We start from the raw sequence: 17,078 nt of genomic DNA, 5'->3' as shown, positions 1-17,078 counted from the left end.
GCTTTTTTCCAATTTTTTTCCACTTATGGTTTTTTTTTTCTCAATTTTTAGTGCTTAATCTATTTTAATATGAATCTAGCTTATGTCTCTCGATTCTGAGAGATTTCGTTGGATTTTGATCCGATTCTTGCTGATAGATCTGTTTTCCTTTCAGATCTCATTGTTTGGAGCTTTGCTTTTTTATTTTTGTTTTGAGCTGATGATGCATATTGCCTTCCTTTTCGATTTTTTTTTCTCAGTTTGATTATTCATTTGAAGAAGTTACTCAGATTTACAGTTGGCATTATTTGAGGATAGAGGAAGGGTTTTAACTTTCAATCAGGTGAGCTTCCTCCTCTCATTTCTCCAAAATTTTCCACTTAGGGTTTGGTTTTTGTAATTTTTTTTTGATTTCTGGTGCTTGTTCTGTTTTGATCTTGATCCAACTTATGTCTCTTTATTCTTAGAGATTTCATTGGATTTTGTTTCGATTCTTGCTTATTTAAGTTGTAATTTAGGTTTTTGTGTTTAGATTTTAGAGATTTATCTTTGATTTATGTAATATCATGTATTTGAAATACATTTTGAGATTTCATTGGATTTTCTATTTCTTTTGGTGATTTGAAATACATGAACCTGCAATAAAACACAGATTCTTAGGAACCTTCAATTTCTTCTTATCTACTAGTAGTACATGTGACTCTGATCTCCTGTTAGAAATTATCTCTGCTCATGCTTCCCTGCTATCAAAACTGTTGCCAATTCACAACTTAATCCATGTGGGAAGACATTTGCTGAATTTTCTCTTCCTATGCTTTGTCCTGCAACTTGTTTCAGTGCAACACCATCTCGTTTATACCAAACCAACAACTTGGAACACATGAGCTCCTGTTCGTATTTTAATGGGCTATCTTGTAATCTTTGCCATAATCCACATATGGGCCACGGTCCACTTAGATCAAGACACGAGATTTATATTATCTTAATGAATCATGGTTCTTCGACAAAGCATGCCCATTACTATGTGGTGCAATATAAAATAATTAATATAAAATAAAATAATATACTTGTTTTAACATTTTTCATCATTGGTTTTTTTTTTTTTCCTTTTGCTGAAAATCTGAAGCTTGTCTTCCCTTTCCATTGTTTTCATGTTAGAAATCCTGAAAACAGCGCTTTTGTCTTCCATTGTTTCCCTTTAACTTTTCTAGAGGATTATGCAATTTGCTGGCTGATGGCAGGTTCTTGGCTCATTTTAGGAGGATACATTTATTTTTCTGGTGAAGGTGGATGGTACCACCTATATTTTTATCAACAGGAATAATAATAAAAGTAACACAAAGAAAGGAGAAGTGGAAGAACAACATAAACTACAAGGATACCTGGTATCCCAGTTCAGTGGTACCATATATTTTGCGTGTTGGCTAATATATTATGTATCAGTCATCAGATTCTATACTTGTTGTAATATATTAGCAACAATCTTCAAAATCTTAGATGATCTAACTATGCCTCTGATAGTCAGTGCTGCACTTTCCTGATTACAGACCATGAGTACTGGAATCTCATTGGTTTCTAGGATTTCTGTTTCTTAAAAATAGCAAGATGTGCAAAATACAAAGAATTGAACTCGTGGACAAGTTAAAAAAGGAAAACTCATTAGGGCTTCTAATAACTCTAAAATGGTCTGTGATTTAATTTTCAAAGCAAGGTGATGACTTCATTTGTGAACTAAGAGTGCATCTAGGTGATGCCAAAATTCAACAGAAATGCATATTTTGATGGGTTACGGATGGTTATCCATTCCAATGTGCATTCTGGTGGCAGAATTTTAGGAACCACATTATACATTGCCCACATTTCTGTCTGTACCATGACAAGTAAATTCTGCTACATGTCAGTTCTAACCTGCAAAATACATTCTTTCCTCCTGACCTTTTCTGTACATCCAAACTCAACCTAAACTTGTGGGCAAATTGAGACTCATAGGTTTCTATGATTATTTTGGGCTCTCAAATGCTGAAGCACCTTTCTCATATCTTACTTTCTTTTGTCCATCAACAATGGACCAAGAAACAGAGAATTCTATGTCCCCGAATGTCACGCGTGAGTCAGAATACCAAAAAGGAGAAACTTCCCACAATATACTTAAAGTAAAGCTGAGTAATTCAATGCCCTGGAAAAGATAAGCTTGTGCTAACTCAAATTAAACTAGTTAGATTATGAAACAAATGGTTGCTCTAACTATTCATTTTCTTCTTTTGGTTTTGTAACAGACAATGGCAACATTTTTTAGCTATGTTATGTCCGCTATTGGAGGAAACAGTGCTGGTCCTGGTCGGTATATTGTATTAGTATTGCAGTTTCTTTCTTCTGTTCATATTTTGAGTTTTTAAAATGCTCTTGATATGGCTGCAACACTTCATCACCAATTAGGAGATACTGACGAGCCAAATGATGGCAATGCCTCAGTGAAGATTGGTGATCACCTTGGAGATCTAGGAATGTCTAATGGTTTAAACTATGAGAACCAAATTGCTGTTGGATTCTTGTAAGTAAATCACTGCCTTTCTGTCTTTTGTAGTTATGTAGGAAAAATGTTTAGGCATTCCCATGTGTGATGCACATGCAATTTACTAGTGTGTGCATGCTCACACACACAGTACAATTCCACACACATGGGAAACAAAGCACAATTCCTGATTCTTTTCAACTTCTTATTTTTCAAAAACAGGCGATTCCCTGCTCTTGCTTTTTGCGAAATTGCAACTAAAGTTCTTGTCTTGATGATGGTTTCAAAAACAGGTGATGCCAAGAACAACCACCTAGTGACTTCTCTATTGCTCAGTTCCGGTTTCTGGAGTGACTACTTGTCGTCCATGGGCACTAGTGCTATAAAAGGATTACCCAAATGGTAAGAACTACAAAATCCCTTCTTTCTCTACTTTCACTCAACACAAAATTGTATATTTATATGGGTTGCATGGCTAATTTGTACTCGTGGAAACTACATTGCATTCAAATCTGTTATTTCTTTTATAAGAATATTTCATTTTGCAGTTTAAACTTAATACCTGACTTTTTTGAGTTCTTTGCCGAACTCACCTTGTTCCTACATTGTTCTCATTTTTGTGAGGGTTTTTGTTCTCTATATCACGAGTGATCAAAGGTAAAGTTGAGGATGTTGAATTGCCTGAGAAAGTGAACATTCTGATTTCTAGGGCTATATGATTCAGAAGGGTGTTCTCAAATGACCATGATGTAACTTCTGCAATGTTAACAAGGTATGATTATGAAACAATTTGATTCAAGTGATTGAATTTGGTAATTTACCTCATGAACTGTGAATCCCATTGTGGATGGAGCATATCACTAAAAATCTACTTACCAAAAGCAATTCTAACCATCCAATTAATTGGTATCAAATGGATGGTTCAAAGTAAAATAGTGAGTGGCTCATATTTGAAGAGAGAAAAAATCATATGGTTAAACTTATTTTCTCATTGCACTTTTTCTTTGAATTCAAATTACAAACATTTATAATAGATGTTTATGATAGATTATTCTCATTTCTGGAGTCAATGAAGTACACTTCTGTAATATCAATCCACTGCAACTGATATATTGAGTTTATAATCATCACAGTGGGAGGAGCTTCAAGGTGGGTTTGAGCAACTGGATTTGCAGCATGTGTTCATATTTGGCAGGTGATTCATCCAGCACTGAATGTTTTAGCTAATCTTGTTTGCCCTCCTCCTTCGATCAACACTGAATGATTACAGACCATTGTATCTTTTGATGATCTTAGTTAATGCAGCTTACTCAGTCACGAATTAAAGTTTTTGTGTATAGTTTTTCTAACAGTATTTTGCTGCAAATGGGAGTTTGAGGTAGATCATCTCCATCCTCTCAAGCGACCAGCCTCCCTGCCCTCAGCTGTATCTGTATAGCACAGCTGACAAGGTCATTCCTGCTAATGAAAACGCTGATGATCTTGATATTCACCAGTTGGGTATGTGTGTGGTTCATCACCCCCACTGGAATCTGGAAAAAATCATGGCATGTAGCAGAAGATGATGCCAAATCCACCTTCTTCGGATACTTCGGTACTTAAATTCTCACTATAGTTACTTCTTCTTTCACATGCCTTCTTTGAATGGAATTGCAGCAGCACTTTGAGATTCTCCTTTATTAATCCTCCTAATTATCAATATTTCTCTGATTTGTAAGGCCTTAATTTCGCTGTATACTCCTTTCCTATCCTTGCTGTGGCGATCTTGGGTTTCATTTACTTGCATCTAAATGCCACAGATTGAACGAGTTGGTATGTTTCTCTGTTGCATTATTAACCAAAAAAAAATCATGATGACTGTCAAACTGCATTTCATCCTACTTGCGCTAAACGTGTTGGCCTACACATGGATGTGAAGACTGGTGGAGGCAAGTTTTTTCAGCACAAGGCTTATTGTGAAAAGTATAGCTTGGATAAAAAAAAGAAGGTCATATCAATTGCTTTTGAAGAATGAATATCTTATGATGCATTGTCTTTCATAGGATAAAAGTCTTATGTTACAATGCATAAGTTTATTTTTCCTGCCTCATCTTGGTTTTTATCAATTTCTACACGCTGAGAGTCTGCAACATGGACCTGATGAGGTCTGCCGCATTAAGCACCGACGGCACCAGTGATGACGGGCGCGACCATGACTTTGTATTATTTGTGGAACCTAATGTTGTGTAACAGTTTGATTGAGTTAAACTTTAAATAGACTGTTGTTAACTGTTTTGTTGGTATTGTTGCTTTCATGATTGATTGTTTCATGAGTGGATTGAATGAATGGATTAGTAGTTTAAATAAATATTTAAAAAAATAAAAAAATATTTTTAGCCTCAATTTGTAACTGAGGCTTGAATTTAGTCTCGGTTGTTGATAACCAAGGCTGAAATTCCCATGGCTAAAGGCTTTGGCCTCAGTTGTTGAGAATCGAGGTTAAAAATAGATTTAGCTTCGGTTGGAGGCAATTGAGGCTAAAATTTAGATTTAGTCTCAGTTGAAAACAATGGAGGCCAAAATTTTGATTTAGCCTCATTTCGAGAAAATTGAAGCTAAAAAGGCTTTTAGCCTCACTTGAAGAACCGAGGCTATAAAAGTCATTTTAGCCTCGGTTGCTAAAACTGAGGCTAAAGCCTTTAGCCACGGGAGTTTCAATCTCGGTTTGGATAACTGAGGCAAAACTAAGGCTAAAGGTTTTAGCCTCAGTTTTTAACTTTTTTAGCCATAGTTTTGAACTAAGGCTAAAACCCCCTTTTCTTGTAGTGTGATATGGCCTATCTTTAAGTGCAACGGACATGGTTTGGCTAGGTGGCCCAACACCAGCCAGTTAGCTGGTGTCAAAGCTTTGTGGTCCAACTATAATGTATGTGTTTTAATCCATGTTGTCTATATATTTTGTTGGGCGCATTTTGGGCGGATCTCTAGATCAACTAACTATGGGGCCTATTGTGATGTATGTGCCTTACATCCACACCGTCCATCCATTTTAAAAGCTTATTTTAATACATGATCTAAAAAATGAAGCAATCTAAATCTTGGGTGGAACATACCATAGGAAACAATAGTATTGAATCCATACCATTAAAAAATTCACAGGGGCCAGTGGAATGTTTATTTGTCATCCAACTTGTTGACAAGGTAACAAAGACCTGGATGAAGAGACCAAAAAATATCAGCTTGATCCAAAACTTTTGTGGCTCACTTGAAGTTAATTTTGAGTGGTCGATTGTTACTATTTCCTATATTACGCGGTCCATCTGAGATTTGGATATGCTTTATTTTTGGGATATTGCCCCAAAATGAGTTGTCAAAGCGGATGAACGGTGTGGATATAAGAAAAATACATCACAATAGGCCCTACGGTCAGGCATCCCACAGCCACTGTGCCCCATTTTCTCAGCTTGATCAAAGATGAGGTAGATCCAAATCTTAGTTGAAAACTTTTTGAGGGCAACAAGTCGATGGAAAATAAATATTAGAGTGGAACCTAAGAAGTTCTTAATGGTGGACGTTCAATCAACACTATTTTCGTGTGGTGTAATCCACGAGTTGGATCTGCCTTATTTTTTGGCTCATGCTCTAAAATAAGGTGAAAAAAAAGGATAAATGGGGGTGGATAAAACACATATATCATGGCGGGCCATAGAACTTTGACACCTGCTAGCTGGTGGTGTTGGGGCACTAGCCAAACAGCCTCCAAGTGCAGCAGGTTCAATGACCACTGTTTTCCTGTGGTGTGGCACACCTGATATTTGCATCTCCTGATGGAAAAACGGATGGACGGCGTGGATATGCAATTCATGCATCGAGGTGGGCTCCACGATCAGGGTACCATTCACATCCCCGAGGTCGCAGCTAAGTCCCGAACCTACCCGACGCACTCGAGGGTGAGCTTTTGTCTTTTCTGGACGTTCGCCTACCGTTCAAGAGGTGCTCCCTACTGTTCAAGAAATCGGTAAGATCGGAGCCGTTCAAGGTGCGTCCTAATGTTCGGATGCCTTTTCTAAAAATAAGAATACTCATTCAGCTTAAGTGGGCCACCCGTGCACAATCAACATGTACCGTCGGATATTTCTCTTACCATTCTTGTTTTGTACGTCTGTGATTTAATCGTGTTCGTATTGGCCTGATTTTCTAAATAAAGGGTTTATACAGAGGGAATCTCTCGATAAACGGATCAGATCATACACATGTTGTCCTCGTTTCCACATGTGAGGCGAGCTCCAATTGAGAGGTAATGCGCTCGCTTTACAACTAGGGCTGAAAGTTGAGCGGGTGCAACTCGACCCAAACGACCATGACCACCCGACAATGGTTGGGCTTGGGCAGTACGTAGAGGGTTTCGTATCAGGCTTGGGTCATACAAATGTCAACCCGATAAAGCTTGGGTTGGGGTGTGTTGCCCAACTCAACCCGGACCTAATTAATATATAAGTTCTTTATAAATTAATTATAATTAAGTGCAGATCATCCACGTCAAAGGCATAAGAAATTCTAATGCGGTTAAGTTTTATTGGTCCACATCATTTTCGATAACTCAAGCTAACAAGATACACTGGATTTCTCCTTCCTAAATAGATTGCTTGCTACACCGTACGACTTTTTAAAGGAATAATTGTCCTATATTTTAACTTGTTTGTTTATAAAAAAATGTTCTTTATGATAAATAACTATATAATTAATGATAAATAACTACATATATAATTAATACAATTATAGATATAAAAAATAAAACTTGTATTGAAAATATAATAGGCTAATGTAGCAATGAAAATATTAGCATATATCTACCTGACCAATCCGACCGAACCCGCTTGGGTTGGGCTTGGGTTGAGAATTCCCAACCTGAGCGGGGGTTAGATTGGGTTAGGGTTAAGGTATAGGAACATTAGGTTGGGGTAGGGTTAGGGCTGTCGAGCTGAGTCGAGTTGGGCCAAGCTTAGCTTGGCTTGTCCATGCTCTTCTCAAGTTTGAGCTCAAGCTCGAGCTTTGCCTCAAGCTTACTATTGAAGCTTGGCTTGTTGCCAAAACTTTCGAGTCGAGCTCGAGGCGAGCTTACCTCGAGTTGAGTCGAGCTTGCTCCCAACTTGATTCAACCCGCAAGCCACACTTGACTTAACCTAGCAACCCGACCCAACTGACCCAACCCCTAAATCAAATATTTAATTAATAATACACACACACATACACACACATATATAATATTTGATAAAACTATAGATGATACTGAGAGAGAGAGAGAGAGAGAGAGAGAGGCGGGTTAAGTAAGAAAGGAAAATGGTATGAGAGGAATGGACGGATACAATAGAGTTTATGTTTTAATTTTTTGAATTTTTAAATATAATATAATATACATTAATATATATAATAATATATTCGAGTCGAGCCGAGCTCGAACTTCGAGCCAAGCCGAGTTCTAGTCGAGTTGAGTCAAACTCCACTATGTTTGAACTTGACTTGTTTTCAAAACGAGCTGGGTTATATAAAGCTTGGCTCGCCTTGATTCATCATTCGAGTCCAGTCAAGTTAAGTTAGATCAAGCCAAGTCCAGCGAGCTTTTCGACCTAGCTTAGCTCATGTACAGCCCTAGGTAGGGTTGAGCACCAACCCGCCCGACTGTCAGCCTCATTTACAACACCAGAAAAGATAAAGGGGTACTTTTGTCATTTCCCTGAGAGGTTATCTGGATTGAACGGTGAAAGGAAAACTTTCAACGGTTTAAATTCAACCATTTAGATCATCATGAACCATTATTATGTGTGATTAGCTTCCAGACGATAGTAAAGAGAATAAGAACGGTTGGAATCATAGGAACAACCCATCTTATGGGCCGGAAATGGGGAGCCAGCTAGCTGTTACCCGGATAACAGCTTAGTGGGTGTTACCGTTACCGTGTGGGGCCTCGTTGATGAATTCGTTTCATCCCTACATCGCCCATTCGTCTTATCAGTTCATTTAGGGTCGTTTTCCCAAAGAGTGCGGATCCTCTGCCTCCCGGAGGCAGGAACTCCCTGCCTCCAGCGTTTTCATTGGTCAACGTCACCATAAGTGCCACGTCATTAAAGTTTTTAAATATATTAAAAAAAACATTTAATAAGAAGTATAACGGAGACGTTAACGGAAGCGGTTTGCGTGCCGAGTAACTCAGCAGGGTAAGCATACTGAGTAAAGTCTGTGGAGCCCACCGTCGTCATTCGTGCATTGTATCAACTCCATCCATCTCTTTTATCATCTAATTTTAGGGTTTTACAACAAAAATTAATCATATTCAAAGATCAAGTGGACCCCACCACCTGAAACAGTGTGAATTGAATTCTACCGTTGAAAAGTTGTTTGGGGCCCACAGAAGTTTTATATCAAGATGATATTTGTTTTTTCCATTCATCCATGTCCTTGTGATCTTACGAATAGTTTGGATGAAAAATAAACATCATTGGGGGCTTAGAAACATTTCAATGGTAAAAATCAATACTTCCACTGTTTCATTTGGTATGGTCTACTTGAGCTTTTGATATACTTCAGTTTTGGGCTCAACCACTAAAATGATTTGAAAAAATGGATGGACGGCGTGGATAAACCATATGAATTCACAGTGGGCCCAACAGAGTTTACTCAGTACGATAAGACTAGTACTCAATCCGATTTCACATGTCTAGACGCGGATTTCCTGTCAAAGCCTTTTGCAGTAAGATCCTGTGCAAGAATTTCGGATGGGCCCACTGCGACTTTTGTGATAAATACAACCCGGTCATCCATTTTTAGATATCATTTTAGGATATAATCATTTTAGGACATAATATCAAAACTACGGTGTATACAAAACCCAAATGGGCCACACGATAGGAAACAGTAAAAATGACCTTATAAACAGTTTGTATGGCATTTAAACATCAAGATGCCTAAGAAGGCTTCAACTATAGGAATTTCTTTCTCCATTGTTTCATCTTGTATGGCCCAGTTGAGTTTTTTATCATCCTAATTTTTGGTTACATATCTTAAAATGAGCTCTAAAAATGGATGAATGGATTGGAATTCTTATAAACATCATGGTGGACCCCACCATACATCCCAGTGCTGGAACTTCATGAACCTACAATAAAACACAGATTCTTAGGAACCTTCAATTGCTTCTTATCTACTAATAGTACATGTGACTCTGATCTCCTATTAGAAATTATCTCTGCTCATGCTTCCCTACTATCAAAAATGTTGCCAACTCACAACTTAATCCATGTGGGAAGACATTTGCTGAATTTTCTCTTCCTATGCTTTGTCCTACAACTTGTTTCAGTGCAACACCATCTCGTTTATACCAAACCAACAACTTGGAACACATGAGCTCCTGTTCGTATTTTAATGGGCTATCTTGTAATCTTTGCCATAATCCACATATGGGCCACGGTCCACTTAGATCAAGACACGAGATTTATATTATCTTAATGAATCATGGTTCTTCGACAAAGCATGCCCATTACTATGTGGTGCAATATAAAATAATTAATATAAAATAAAATAATATACTTGTTTTAACATTTTTCATCATTGGTTTTTTTTTTCCTTTTTCTGATAATCTTTAGCTTGTCTTACCTTTCCATTGATTTCATGTTAGAAATCCTGAAAACAACGCTTTTGTTTTCCATTGTTTCCCTTTAGCTTTTCTAGAAGATTATGCAATTTGCTGGCTAATGGCAGGTTCTTGGCTCATTTTAGGAGGATACATTTATTTTTCTGGTGAAGGTGGATGGTACCACCTATATTTTTATCAACAAGAATAATAATAAAAATAACACAAAGAAAGGAGAAGTGGAAGAACAATATAAACTACAAGGATACCTGGTATCCCAGTTCAGTGGTACCATATATTTTGCGTGCTGGCTAATATATTATGTATCAGTCATCAGATTCTATACTTATTGTAATATATTAGCAACAATCTTCAAAATCGTAGATGATCTAACTATGCCTCTGATAGTCAGTGCTGCACTTTCCTGATTATAGACCATGAGTACTGGAATCTCATTGGTTTCTAGGATTTCTATTTCTTAAAAATAGCAAGATGTGCAAAATACAAAGAATTGAACTCATGGACAAGTTAAAGAAGGAAAACTCATTAGGGCTTCTAATAACTCTAAAATGGTCTGTGATTAATTTTCAAAGCGAGGTGATGACTTCATTTGTGAACTAAGAGTGCATCTAGGTGATGCCAAAATTCAACAGAAATGCATATTTCGATGGGTTACGGATGGTTATCCATTCCAATGCGCATTCTGGTGGCAGAATTTTAGGAACCACATTATACATTGCCCACATTTCTATCTGTACCATGACAAGTAAATTCTGCTACATGTCAGTTCTGACCTGCAAAATACACTCTTTCCTCCTGACCTTTTCTGTACATCCAAACTCAGCCTAAACTTGTGGGCAAATTGAGACTCATAGGTTTCTATGATTATTTTGGGCTCTCAAATGCTGAAGCACCTTTCTCATATCTTACTTTCTTTTGTCCATCAACAATGGACCAAGAAACAAAGAATTTTATGTCCCCGAATGTCACACATGAGTCAGAATACCAAAAAGGAGAAACTTCCCACAATATACTTAAAGTAGAGCTGAGTAATTCAATGCCCTGGAAAAGATAAGCTTGTGCTAACTCAAATTAAACTAGTTAGATTATGAAACAAATGGTTGCTCTAACTATTCATTTTCTTCTTTTGGTTTTGTAATAGACAATTGTAATTTTTTTTAGTTGTGTTATGTCTACTATTGGAGGAAACAGTGCTGGTCCTGGTCGGTATATTGTATTAGTATTGCAGTTTCTTTCTTCTGTTCATATTTTGAGTTTTTAAAATGCTCTTGATATGGCTGCAACACTTCATCACCAATTAGGAGATACTGACGAGCCAAATGATGGCAATGCCTCAGTGAAGATTGGTGATCACCTTGGAGATCTAGGAATGTCTAATGGTTTAAACTATGAGAACCAAATTGCTGTTGGATTCTTGTAAGTAAATCACTGCCTTTCTGTCTTTTGTAGTTATGTAGGAAAAATGTTTAGGCATTCCCATGTGTGATGCACATGCAATTTACTAGTGTGTGCATGCTCACACACACAATACAATTCCACACACATGGGAAACAAAACACAATTCCTGATTCTTTTAGACTTCTTATTTTTCAAAAACAGGCGATTCCCTGCTCCTGCTTTTTGCGAAACTGCAACTAAAGTTCTTGTCTTGATGATGGTTTCAAAAACAGGCGATGCCAAGAACAACCACCTAGTGACTTCTCTATTGTTCAGTTCCGGTTTCTGGAGTGACTACTTGTCGTCCATGGGCACTAGTGCTATAAGAGGATTACCCAAATGGTAAGAACTACAAAATCCCTTCTTTCTCTACTTTCACTCAACACAAAATTGTATATTTATATGGGTTGCATGGCTAATTTGTACTCGTGGAAACTACATTGCATTCAAATCTGTTATTTCTTTTATAAGAATATTTCATTTTGCAGTTTAAACTTAATACCTGACTTTTTTGAGTTCTTTGCCGAACTCACCTTGTTCCTACATTGTTCTCATTTTTGTGAGGGTTTTTGTTCTCTATATCACGAGTGATCAAAGGTAAAGTTGAGGATGTTGAATTGCCTGAGAAAGTGAACATTCTGATTTCTAGGGCTATATGATTCAGAAGGGTGTTCTCAAATGACCATGATGTAACTTCTGCAATGTTAACAAGGTATGATTATGAAACAATTTGATTCAAGTGATTGAATTTGGTAATTTACCTCATGAACTGTGAATCCCATTGTGGATGGAGCATATCATTAAAAATCCACTTACCAAAAGCAATTCTAACCATCCAATTAATTGCTATCAAATGGATGGTTCAAAGTAAAATAATGAGTGGCTCATATTTGAAGAGAGAAAAAATCATATGGTTAAACTTATTTTCTCACTGCACTTTTTCTTTGAATTCAAATTACAAACATTATAATAGATGTTTATGATAGATTATTCTCATTTCTGGAGTCAATGAAGTACATTTCTGTAATATTAATCCACTGCGACTGATATATTGAGTTTATAATCATCACAGTGGGAGGAGCTTCAAGGTGGGTTTGAGCAACTGGATTTCCAGCATGTGTTCATACTTGGCAGGTGATTCATCCAGTATTGAATGTTTTAGCTAATCTTGTTTGCCCTCCTCCTTCGATCAGCACTAAATGATTACAGACCATTGTATCTTTTGATGATCTTAGTTAATGCATCTTACTCAGTCACGAATTAAAGTTTTTGTGCATAGTTTTTTAATAGTATGTTGTTGTAAATAGGAGGTTGAGGTAGATCGTCTCCATCCTCTCAAGCAACCAGCCTCCCTGCCCTCAGCTGTATCTGTATAGCACAGCCGACAAGGTCATTCCTGCTAATGAAAACGCTGATGATCTTGATATTCACCAGTTGGGTATGTATGTGGTTCATCACCCCCACTGGAATCTAGAAAAAATCATGGCGTGTAGCTGAAGATGATGCCAAATCCACCTTCTTCGGATACTCTGGTACTTAAATTCTCACTATAGTTACTTCTTCTTTCACATGCCTTCTTTGAATGGAATTGCAGCAGCACTTTGAGATTCTCCTTTATTAATCCTTCTAATTATCAATATTTCTCTGATTTGTAAGGCCTTAATTTCACTGTATACTCTTTTCCTATCCTTGCTGTGGCGATCTTGGGTTTCATTTACTTGCATCTAAATGCCACAGATTGAACGAGCCGATATGTTTTTCTGTTGCATTATTAACCAAAAAAAAATCATGATGACTGTCAAACTGCATTTCATCCTACTTGCGCTAAACGTGTTGGCCTACACATGGATGTGAAGACTGGTGGAGGCAAGTTTTTTCAGCACAAGGCTTATTGTGAAAAGTATAGCTTGGATAAAAAAAAGAAGGTCATATCAATTGCTTTTGAAGAATGAATATCTTATGATGCATTGTCTTTCATAGGATAAAAGTCTTATGTTACAATGCATAAGTTTATTTTTCCTGCCTCATCTTGGTTTTTATCAATTTCTACACGCTGAGAGTCTGCAACATGGACCTGATGAGGTCTGCCGCATTAAGCACCGACGGCACCAGTGATGACGGGCGCGACCATGACTTTGTATTATTTGTGGAACCTAATGTTGTGTAACAGTTTGATTGAGTTAAACTTTAAATAGACTGTTGTTAACTGTTTTGTTGGTATTGTTGCTTTCATGATTGATTGTTTCATGAGTGGATTGAATGAATGGATTAGTAGTTTAAATAAATATTTAAAAAATTAAACAATTTTAGCCTCAATTTGTAACCAAGGCTTGGATTTAGCCTCGGTTGTTGAGAACCAAGGCTGAAATTCCCGTGGCTAAAGGCTTTAGCCTCGGTTGTTAAGAACCGAGGTTAAAAATAGATTTAGCTTCGGTTGGAGGCAATTGAGGCTAAAATTTAGATTTAGTCTCAGTTGAAAACAATGGAGGCCAAAATTTTGATTTAGCCTCATTTCGAGAAAATTGAAGCTAAAAAGGCTTTTAGCCTCACTTGAAGAACCGAGGCTATAAAAGTCATTTTAGCCTCGGTTGCTAAAACTGAGGCTAAAGCCTTTAGCCACGGGAGTTTCAATCTCGGTTTGGATAACTGAGGCAAAACTAAGGCTAAAGGTTTTAGCCTCAGTTTTTAACTTTTTTAGCCATAGTTTTGAACTAAGGCTAAAACCCCCTTTTCTTGTAGTGTGATATGGCCTATCTTTAAGTGCAACGAACATGTTTGGCTAGGTGGCCCAACACCAGCCAGCTAGCTGGTGTCAAAGCTTTGTGGTCCCACTATAATGTATGTGTTTTAATCCATGTGGTCTATATATTTTGTTGGGCGCAGTTTGGGCGGATCTCTAGATCAACTAACTATGGGGCCTATTGTGATGTATGTGCCTTACATCCACACCGTCCATCCATTTTAAAAGCTTATTTTAATACATGATCTAAAAAAATGAAGCAATCTAAATCTTGGGTGGAACATACCATAGGAAACAATTGTATTGAATCCATACCATTAAAAAATTCACAAGGGCCAGTGGAATGTTTATTTGTCATCCAACTTGTTGAAGAGGTAACAAAGACCTGGATGAAGAGACCAAACAAATATCAGCTTGATCCAAAACTTTTGTGGCTCACTTGAAGTTTTGAGTGACCGCCGATTGTTACTATTTCCTATATTATGGTCCATCCGAGATTTGGATATGCTCTATTTTTGGGATAATGCCCTAAAATGAGTTGTCAAAGTGGATGAACGGTGTGGATATAAGAAAAATACATCACAATAGGCCCTACGGTCAGGCATCCCACAGCCACTATGCCCCATTTTCCCAGCTTGATCAAAGATAAGGTAGATCCAAATCTTAGTTGAAAACTTTTTGAGGGCAACAGGTCGATGGAAAATAAAAATTAGAGTGGAACCTAAGAAGTTCTTAATGGTGGACGTTCAATCAACACTATTTTCGTGTGGTGTAATCCACGAGTTGGATCTGCCTTATTTTTTGGCTCATGCTCTAAAATAAGGTGAAAAAAAAGGATAAATGCGGGTGGATAAAACACATATATCATGGCGGGCCATAGAACTTTGACACCTGCTAGCTGGTGGTGTTGGGGCACTAGCCAAACAGCCTCCAAGTGCAGCAGGTTCAATGACCACTGTTTTCCTGTGGTGTGGCACACCTGATATTTGCATCTCCTGATGGAAAAACGGATGGACGGCGTGGATATGCAATTCATGCATCGAGGTGGGCTCCACGATCAGGGTACCATTCACATCCCCGAGGTCGCAGCTAAGTCCCGAACCTACCCGACGCACTCGAGGTGAGCTTTTGTCTTTTCTGGACGTTCCCCTACCGTTCAAGTGGTGCTCCCTACTGTTCAAGAAATCGGTAAGGTCGGAGCCTTTCAAGGTGCGTCCTACTGTTCGGATGCCTTTTCTAAAAATAAGAATACCCATTCAGCTTAAGTGGGCCACCCGTGCACAATCAACATGTACCGTCGGATATTTCTCTTACCATTCTTGTTTTGTACGTCTGTGATTTAATCGTGTTCGTATTGGCCTGTTTTTCTAAATAAAGGGTTCATACAGAGGGAATCTCTTGATAAACGGATCAGATCATGCACATGTTGTCCTCGTTTCTACATGGGAGGCGAGCTCCAATTGAGAGTTAACGTGCTCGATTTACAACTAGGGCTGAAAGTTGAGCGGGTTCAACCCGACCCGACCGACCGTGACCACCTGACAATGGGTTGAACTTGGGCGGGATGTATAGGATTTGGTATCAGGCTTGGGTCATACAAATGCCAACCTGATAAAAGTTGGGTTGGGCCTGGGTTGAGGTCTTGTGTTGCCCAAATCAACCCAAACCCAATTAATATATAAGTTTTTTATAAATTAATTATAATTAAGCTCGGATCATCTATGTCGAAGGTATAAGAAATTCGAATGAGGTCAAGTTTTATTAGTCCATATCATTTTCAATAACTCAAGCTAACAAGATACACTGGATTTCTCCCTCCCAAATAGATTGCTTGATACACAATGCGACTTTTAAAAGAAGTAATTGTTCTATATTTTAGCATGTTTGTTTAGAAAAATATTCTTTATGATAAATAACTATATAATTAATGATAAATAACTACATATATATAATTAATATAATTATAGATATAAAAAATAAAAATTGTATTGAAAATATAATAGACTAACATAGTAATGAAAATATTAGCATAGATCTACCAGACTAACCTAGCCGAATCTGCTTGGGTTGGGCTTGGGTTGAGAATTCCCAACCCGAGTGGCGGTTGAGTTGGGTTAGGATTGATGTATAGGAACATTGGGTTGGGGTACGGTTGAGAATCAACCTGTCAGACTGTCAGCCCTATTTACAACACTGAGAAAAGATCAAGGGGGTACTTCTATCATTTTCCTAAGAGGTTATCTTTTTTATTTTTTATTTTTAGATTTTTTTTTTAATTTTACACACACTCCTACACACTCACACCATAGTAGAATTTCACCACCTATGGATACTCGAACCGTTGACCCGGTGTTGAAACTACTAAAAGTCTACCACCCGAGTCAGCCCTGTTTACAACACCAGAAAGGATAAAGGGGTACTTCTGTCATTTCCTTGAGAGGCCATCTTTTTTTATTTTTATTTTTTACACACGCACGCACACCCCCCACACACTCACGCCATAGTGGAATTTCACCACCTATGGAAACTCGAACCCCGAAAGGTTATCTGGAATCAAAAGTGAAAGGATAAATTTCAACTGTTTAAATTAAACCATTTAGATCATCATGAACCATTATTATGTGTGATTAGCTTCCAGACGATAGTAAAGAGAATATGAACGGTTGGAATCGTAGGAACATCCCATCTTATGGGCCGGAAATGGGGACCAGACTAGCTGTTACCCGGATAACAGCTTAATGGGTGTTACCGTTACCGTGTGGGGGCCACCTTGATGAATTTGT

This window comes from Magnolia sinica, chromosome 12, assembly GCF_029962835.1.
Source record: "Magnolia sinica isolate HGM2019 chromosome 12, MsV1, whole genome shotgun sequence".
NCBI lineage: Eukaryota > Viridiplantae > Streptophyta > Magnoliopsida > Magnoliales > Magnoliaceae > Magnolia > Magnolia sinica.
This window is presented reverse-complemented; position numbering follows the sequence as displayed.